A 9,237-nucleotide genomic window follows, 5' to 3' on the forward strand; every position below is an offset into this window, starting at 1 on the left:
CTCTATATTCCTAAACGCTACACCTGTTTCATATAACCACGTCTTTGTCCATTCCTTGGTCTGTGTGGCACATATTTCTTTCAGTCTGTCACTTGTCTTTTAACTTTGTTTCACTGAAAAAGTTAAAAATTTTCATGCAATCAAACATTATTTTCATATGATTTGGGAACACCCTCACACCAAGATTTTAAATCTATTCCTTATAAATTTTTCTAATCTTCTTATAGGCTTAATTTTATATTTAGGTCCTTGATCCATCTGAAATTTATTTTTGATGTGTTGTAAATTAATTAACTTCAATTTTTCCCAATTGGGTAGTCAACTGACCCAACAATATTTATTAATTTTTAAGTCATCCTTTCCACACTGATTTGAAACTGTCCCTTGTATCACGTTCTAAATTTCCTCAAAAGCATGAGTCCATTTAAGGCCTGTCTATAATAGCTCTCTTAGCTAAAAGTAAGAGAAAGTTTGTCCTCCTTTGCCGTTTCAAAACTTCTCATGACTATTTAATCACTCTTTAGATGAATTTTAAAAGTTGACTGTCCAAGATTGACCATGTGTTGGTAATTATTGAAGCTAGGTGATGGTTACATTAAGCTATTATTCTAGTTTTGAATACATTTGAAAAGTTCCATACAAAAAATGTTTTCTAAGGATTTGTCAAACCGCACTGCAAATTTTTTTAAGATTTTGGTAAGAAATGTATTCAATTAATAGATTAATTGGGAGGATAATTGACATATTTACAAAATAGCCTTCCCATTCAGGACTATTGTCCATCATTAAAAGAAAAAGGTAAGCAGTATAGCCAGCAAAACTGAGTTTATTCAGGAATAGCCGAGGAGTGGCGAACTATGGTGAACCATAGTCAAGTCTGAAGAAGAAAGAAGAAAGCAATTTTTAAGAAGAAAAGAGGTTGGGAGGTGTTATTTTGATAAGAGTTCATTAAGGAGAGCAAGAATTTGAGGTTGTGGCAGCTTCTCATTGGCTGACCTGTTGCCAAGCCAGAGGAAAATCTTTCTTCTTCTTGCTGGGGTATGTAAAGTAAGCTTCCTGCTGAAGTATGTAAGGTAAGCTGTCAAGAGTGGTAGCTGAGTGAGAATCCTCCCTTCATTGGTTCCCTTCTCCACTTTGAATTAGGTTTCCTTTATTCATTTTCACATTCCCCTCTTTTGATCAAGATCTTTCCTTGAAAGCATTCCTGCTCAAGCATTTGGTTATTTATTTATTTATTAATTAAACATTTTTGTCTGTGTCACTCAGTGGCAGAAAGGACCTTTCCTGGTATTCCTGTCCCAGGTTGCAGGGATACCGTGAGGTGATGGAAACGACAGAAATCATATTTGCACAACAAAGAAAATAGAAGAAGGAGCTCTCAGGTATTTTCCACTCTTAAGGTCATATCTTGTCTAGATTGTAAGCTTTGGAAATCAAAGTGTTGAGCTAACATCATTCTATCTGGTGCATCACTTCTATAGAGATTTGACAAGCAACAAGTTTAAAAATAATTATGCAAAACAGAATTAAAAGTAAGATGACAAATCCAATTTGTATAATGGTTCTAAACCATGACCCAAATCTGAAGGTAGCCAACTGAACAAATCAAAGGACCAGGGAGATCAGGTGAAATTTGTTGTAACCAGTGTACTTGTTCCCTGATCTTGTGTAATTGAGTTTCTATCTCTCCAGAGGCATTTATCCAGGTGCAGCAGGTGGTAATGCCTCGTTGTTCAGCAAGTAGTCAAGGGCTATGCAATTGTCCAAAGCTATCTTAGCCGATGAGTCAAGTGATCAGTGTTGGGCTGCTACTGCTTTGGTGTGGAATTGGCTAGCTCTCCTAATATTAGGGAGAGATTTCTGATCATATGCTCACTGGTATTTACTCTAACCCGAAGAAGAAAAACTTTCCCTACAGAGTCATGTTTGCCTCTTGGAAGTTCCCATTTAAGTCGGCCATGGAGGCTCAATGGGTGGACCAATGAGAGGCTTCTGATTTGCTATGCAAGTTAACAGGTATGGTTAAATGTCCCAATAAGCCTTGGTCTCCAATTCACCAGCTATCTAAACATTCATATGCCCATGAAAATGCCAACCACTGCAGACAAAAATGAAACCAGGTGGAGCACAGAGGACTTCAGCTAAGGTCTGGTTATTGATAGATTCATTAGCTGGAATTTCCTGATTGAAATTTTCAAGGCAGGCGTCAGAGAAATTAGGATAACATTCTGTGAGGTGCCATCCCATCCTAAAGCTGTCTTTTCTAAAAGCCTTGCAAAGAGGAGTTAGCCCATTTATATTTCCCTTGAGTACAGGGGACAGATCATATTTAAGTAAGGAAAAGATGTGGGTTGGGAGGAAACAAAGGTTGTATGATTGGCAAAGATGGAGGTGTCTAGCTAAGCTAGCATGGTTATGACTGGGGAAAGTATAGGAACACCTGGCCATAATAGCCTAGCACCCTAGGTAACATTCAAAGGCTTATGGGTTTAATCAGTAGTGGCATTTGAGACTAAGGAGAAATTGGTGACAGGTAAGACCAAGAGGTCTCTGACATTATGAATAGATTGGAGTTTCTGGTGATAGATTCAACGGTCAGAAAGATTTGCCCCTTTTGCAATAGGTTGGGGAATGGGAATAAGAGCCTAGACCCACATAATATATAGATAGACACAGAGATCTTACCACTTTTGTTTTAAAAATTTTAGCTATACGTCAGGTACAAAACTCAAAAGAATAGTTGGATCCAAATTATGTTTCTGGCAAATGGCCTCAGTTAAGTTTACCTCCTCAGATGGCCAAAGTGTTTTACTAAAGTATTTGTATGCTAAAAGGATCCTTTTAGAACTGTTTTTGGAGTCATTTTGTCTTTCAGGATCTTCTGCATTCCAATCTAAGAATGCATTCCATTGTCACTGAAATGTTTGGAAACTTCTCTTTTAAGGGATCCCCTTAAGGTGGATTTATCTAAAGCAAAGTTTCCCCAGAATGGCCATTACAATTCCAAAGTATCCAAAAATTTACCCAGTTTTCAGAAAGGCACAAGAAGCTGGTCCAAGGATCAGATGGAACCTATCTTGCCTTTGGATTCTCTAAAACATACCATGAGGGGCCCTGTTTTCCAATGGCTGTTTTAAAACACTGGGAATCATGTGTATTCTCACCTTTTGAACAGGATGGGTGACTTACCAAGAAGCTTCAACAAATAGAAACAGAAACAGAAGGGATTAAACAGAAATAGAGAACAAGTATGCACAGTAAAGTTGGAGAGATTAGAACACAAAACAAAACAATAGGAATTTAGAAAACAAAAGACTACTCACCAGAAAGGGTGATATTTTCATAAAAACAGATCCCAAGTAGAGTCCAAAAGCTTGACCAAAAGGAGAGAGCTTGAATCGGAGAAAGACTTACCCAAATCAAAATGGAAGAAGACAATGCACCTTGTGAAGAGTACAAAGGGCTCAAGTGGGTACGGGGCATAGTTCTGGGTGTTGGCAGTAGCTCAAGGGTTTGTCTCCTTTGATCCCACTTCTAACACCAAGAAATGTCAATCATCCAAAGAAGAAGGTAAGCAATTTAGCCAACAAAATCGACCTTAGTTCAGAATAGCAGAGGAACTCAGGACAAGCAAACCTTGGCTATTCCTAGGCAAGTCCAAAGAAAGGAGGATAATATCCTTTCATAGAGGAAAGGAGAAAGTTTGGAGGGGTTGCTTTGAACAAAAATTCACTGGAGGAGAGCAAGAGTTCAAGATTGTGACACTTTCTCATGGGCTGGGTTGTTGCTGGGCAAGGAGAAAATCTTCCCTTTTCTCACCGATATATGTAAAGTAAGTTATGACTCTTGATCTTGGGGTTGAGTTCAAGCCCTGCGTTGGGCATGGAGCCTACTTAAGAAAAAAAATAATAATATGTCATTTAAGCTTTTATATTTTCCCCCTCTTTATGTGTCATGGATGTCAAGAGGTCATTTCCCACTCCTAATATATTTTTTCTATCTCTTTTTTAATATTTGATGCTTTAGTAACTGATTCACAGATATTCGTAATTATCTCTTTATCATAATGAAGTGGTCATAATTTTGTCCTCAGTTAAAATTTTTCTGATACTAACATCATGATCCTGGCTTTTGTTGTGGTGGTGGTTTTTCTTTAGTTGCAACGTCGTAGTGTACCTTTACCTACCTACCCTTTTAACTTTCCACCTTTCTGAATCACATTCTATTAGGTGTGTCATGTGATAACAACAAAAAAGGTCTTTGCATTAGGATCTAATCAGAATTTTTTTAATACAATAGTTTAACATTTATATCCATTAATAATATAAATGTATTTGGATTTAATATTGTTATTTTATATCATGCTTTCTGTTTCTTATCTCAAAGTATCTTTCACCATAGGTCTCTTTGTTTTATAGTATATCTCATCCTATAACTTAGAAATTTTATTTTTGTTCAGTTAGTTCCTTTTACAACTATATATTTATGTAATTTCTTTAGTCCTCCATTTCTTCAGTTTCTTTTAATGTACAGAAAGGAACAATGATGAAATTAGTATAATTCCCTTCTTCCACCTTTCCCTCTACTACCCATTTTTTAATCATATTCTCTTAATATTTATCTTTGTAGTTTTAGATATAGTTGTACATCTATCACTTGATTTATCAACTTAATCTAATAAATTTTGATGAGTAGAAATAAAGTAGCATACCTGCCCTCTTTTCTCCCTTTTCTCCACACTACCACCGTTTGTTAATTACTTCAATATTATTAGTTTATACATCACAGTATATGTATGTATCCAATAGCTGCTATTACCACAGCCATGCTGAATAATGAGTCACCCCAAACTCACTGGCTTGCAGAAGAAACATTTATTTTCTCTCATGCACCTGAAGGATAATTAATATAGACTCAGCTCAGGTGGATTTGGTTTCAAGGTGAAAGTTGATCCAGCTCTGCTCCGCTGTCTGTCATCTTCCTTGGACCATGGGTTGGCCAGGTCATGTTCCCTTCATAATGATGAAAGAAATTCAAGGATAATGAGCAGCTGCAGCTCTGAACTATCATTCTGTGCACATTCCATTGGCCAAACCAAGTCAGAGAGCCAACTGCTAAGTCACATTGCAAAGGGAATGGATTCTAGGAGGCTAAAAAAAACTGGAAACAGTAGTATACTCTACAAAAATATGTTAGCATAATTCCCACATTTGTTTTTTAGCTCAAGTCTAAAGTTACAGATTCACTGCTCATTATGGATTCTATTGCCACAATTTATGCAATTATCTCTGGCTTGCTGAAGTTTTCTTCCTGAGAATAGTATCCCCTAAGATAATGCATGTTCTAAAATGTTGGCCTGTTGGCTGTGAATTTTTTTTCTTGAAACAATTTTTTTTGCACAACAATTGAAATACAACAAATCACATGTTTGTAAGTACACAATTTGATAACTTTGGACTTACGTATACGCTATGAAACCATCACCACAGTCAAGATACGTGGACATATCCCTCATCCTCAACATTTCCCTAATGCCCCTTTTATTCGGTCCCTCCCGTCCTTCTCCTCCTTTCACTCCCAAGTCATCAGTGGTCTGCTTTCTGTCACTATAATTTGCATTGTCCAGAGTTTTATATAAATGAAATTATACATTACATACTTTTTTGCCAGGCTTCTTTCATTCAATATAATTATATTGAGATTCATTTATGTAGTTTGTATATTAATGGTTTGTTGCTTTTTTTAGAGATTTTATTTATTTATCTGACAGAGAGAGGGAGAGATCACAAGTAGGCAGACAGGAAGGCAGAGGGAGAGGGAGAAGCAGGCTTATGGCTGAGCAGGGAGCCCGACGCGGGGCTCGATCCCAGGACTCTGGGATCATGACCTGAGCCAAAGGCAGAAGCTTAACGACTGAGCCACCCAGGTGCCCCAGTTTGTTGCTTTTTATTGCTAAATAGAGTTACTTTGAATGGATATACCTAATTTGTTTTTCCATTCATGCACTGATGGCACATTTAGGTTGTTTCCAATTTGGGGCTGTTACAAATATGGCCACTATGAACATTTATGCACAAACTCTTGTACAAACATATATTTCCTCTTCTCTCTGGTAAATACCTAGGAGGTAAATGAATGGATCATATGGTAGGAGTATGTTTAACATCTTGAGAAACTGCTTAAATATTTTCAAGAGTTGCTTTATATTTCCCCCAGCAGCGTTTGAAAGTTATTTCCTCAATAACCTTGTTAAAAACTGGTATTGTACTAATTTTAATTTAACTTTAGTTATTCTCAAAGGGTGTAGTGTTGTTTCATTGTGAAAAGCTATTGAGCAGCTTTTCATATGCTTGTTATCCATATATCTTATTTGATGAGATGTCTGCTCAAATAATTTACCCATGTTTTAAATTGAGTTGCTTTCTTATTTTTGAGTTATGAGAGTTCTTTATATATTCACAATACACATCTTTTCTTAGGCATATAATTTTCAAAGATTTTTCTCCCCCAGTATACAGACTTGTCTTTTGTCTCTCTTAACAGTATCTTTTGAAGAACAGAAGTTTTCAAATTTGATAAAGTCCAGGTTATCAATCTGTTCTTTTATGTATTGTGCTTTTAATGTCATATCTTACCCAATTCAAGTCACAACAATTTTCTACTAGGTTTTCTTCTAGGATTTTGATACAATTGCACTGAAGATGTAGATTGTCTTGGGTATAATTAGCATATTAACAATATTGTCTTCCGATCCATGAACATGGGATGTCTTTCCATTTATTTAATATCCTTTCGTTGCTTTTAGCAATGGTTTTTATTTTTCAGTGTACACATTTCTCACTTCCTTGATTAAATTTATTCCTACTTACTTTATTATTTTGTGTGCAATTGTAAATTAATTATTTTGTAAGTTTTCTTTTCAGATTGTTCATTGCTTATATATAGAAAGACAATGGATTTTTGTGTGTTGATATTATACCCTACAAACTTGGTTCATTTATTAGCTCTAGCAGTTTTCTTTTAATCCTTTGCGATTTCCTATGTATAAAATCATGTTATGTGAGAGTACAGGTAGTTTTATGTCTTCCTTTCTAATTGAATGCCTTTCATTTTTTTTTTCCTTGCCTAATTGCTCTAGTCAGAACCTCGAGTACAATGTTGAATAGCTTTGGTGGAAGTAGGCATCCTTGTTTTGTGACTGATCTTAGAGTGAAAGTCTTTCACCTTTGGGTATGATGTTAGCTATGGGTTTTTCATTAATGCCCTTTTTCGTGTTGGGGAATTTCACTTCTATTTCTGGCTTTCTGAGTGTTTTTTTCATGAAAAGATAAATTTTGTCAAATTAATTTTTGTGTCAACTGAAATGATAATGTGGATTTTCCCCTTCATTCTATTAATGTGATGTATTACAATTACTGATTTTCTTATGTTGAACTACCCTTGCTTTCCTGAGATAAATCCCACTTGGTCATGGTATATAATCCCCTTAATATGCTATTGGATTCAGTTTGCTAGTATTTTGTTAAGAATTTTTGCATCTAGGGGCGTCTGGGTGGCTCAGTCAGTTAAGCGTCTGCCTTCGGCTCAGGTCATGATCCCAGGGTCCTGGGATCGAGCCCTGCATCGGGCTCCCCGCTCCGCGGGAGGCCTGCTTCTCTCTCTACCACTCCCCCTGCTTGTGTTCCTGCTCTCGCTGTATCTCTCTCTGTCAAATAAATAAATAAAACTCTTGATTTTGGCTCAGGTCATGAGATTAAGCCTTGTGTCAGGCTCTGCACTCAGCACAGAGTCTGCTCGAGATTCTCTCTCTCTCCCTTTGCCCCTCCCCCTCCACACTCTCTCCCTCTCTCTCTAAAATTAACAAATATATAAAATCTTAAAAATTAGAGATAAATGTGATAGACAACTAGTAAAACAAGAAAGAATCAATGAAACCAAAAGTGGATTCTTTGGAAAGATCAACAAAATTAACAAACTTTTAGCTAGACTAAGAAAAAAAAAAAGCAAGTAACTAAAATCAGAAATAAAAGTAGTTTATTGTTACTGGTTTTACAGAAGTAAGAATAATACTAAGAGAATACTAAGAAAATTATATGCAAACAAATTATAAAACCTACATGAAATGGACACATTCCTAGAAAGCTACAAATTACCAAAACCCACTCAGGAAGAAACAGAAAATCCAAGTAGGCCTATAGTATGGTATAGCAAGTATACAGATTGAATCGGTAATTGTAAACCTCTAAACATGAAAATCCCAGGACCAGATAGTCTCACTGGTGAATTTTCCCAAACATTTAAGGAAGAATTAACAACAATCCTTCTCAAACTCTTTTCTTTTAAAAAAAAAAATAGGCTTTAATTCTCAGAGCAGTTTTAAGTTCACAGCAATATCTGTCAGGGACAGAGATTTTCCATATAACCCACGTCCTCACACATGCATAGCCTCCCCCATTATCAGCATTCCCCACGGGAGTAGTACATTTGCTATGATTGATGAACCTATACATCATTAGCACCAAAGCCCATAGTTTACATCAGGAATGACTCCTTGTGTACATTCTATGGGTTTTTGCAAATGTAAAATGAATGTATCCATCATTATGTTACCATAGAGTATTTTTACTGTCCTAAAAATCCTCTGGCTCCTTTATTCAGCCTGCTCATCCCAACCCCTGGCAACCACTGTTTTTTTTTTTTACTGTCTTACAGTTTTGCCTTTCCTGAAATGTCATATAATTGGAATTAATCAGTATGTAACCTTTCAGATTGACTTTTTTCACTTAGTAATATGCATTTAAGGTTCTTCCATGTCGTTTTTTGGCTTCATAACTGATTTTTTTAAGTCACTGAATAATATTTCACTTCTGGATGTACCGCAGTTTATCCATTCACCTACCAAAGAACCTTTTAGTTGCTTCCAAGTCTTGGCAGTTATGAATAAAGTTGCTATAAACATCTGTGTGGATTTTTGTGGACATAAGTTTTCAACTCCTTTGATTAAATGCCAAGTAGTGCAATTGCTAGATCATATGCTTTAAGTATTTAGTTTTGTAAGAAACTGCCAAACTTCCAGTGTAAAGTGGCTGTACCATTTTGCATTCCCACCAGCAAAAGATGAGAGTTCCTTTTGCTCCACATCATTGACAGTATTTGTCAGTGTTTTGGATTTTGGCCATTCTAATGGGTATGTGGTGGTATCTCGTTTTAATTTGCATTTCCCTGATGACATATGAT

The sequence above is a fragment of the Zalophus californianus genome, chromosome 2, assembly GCF_009762305.2.
Source record: "Zalophus californianus isolate mZalCal1 chromosome 2, mZalCal1.pri.v2, whole genome shotgun sequence".
Classification (NCBI taxonomy): domain Eukaryota; kingdom Metazoa; phylum Chordata; class Mammalia; order Carnivora; family Otariidae; genus Zalophus; species Zalophus californianus.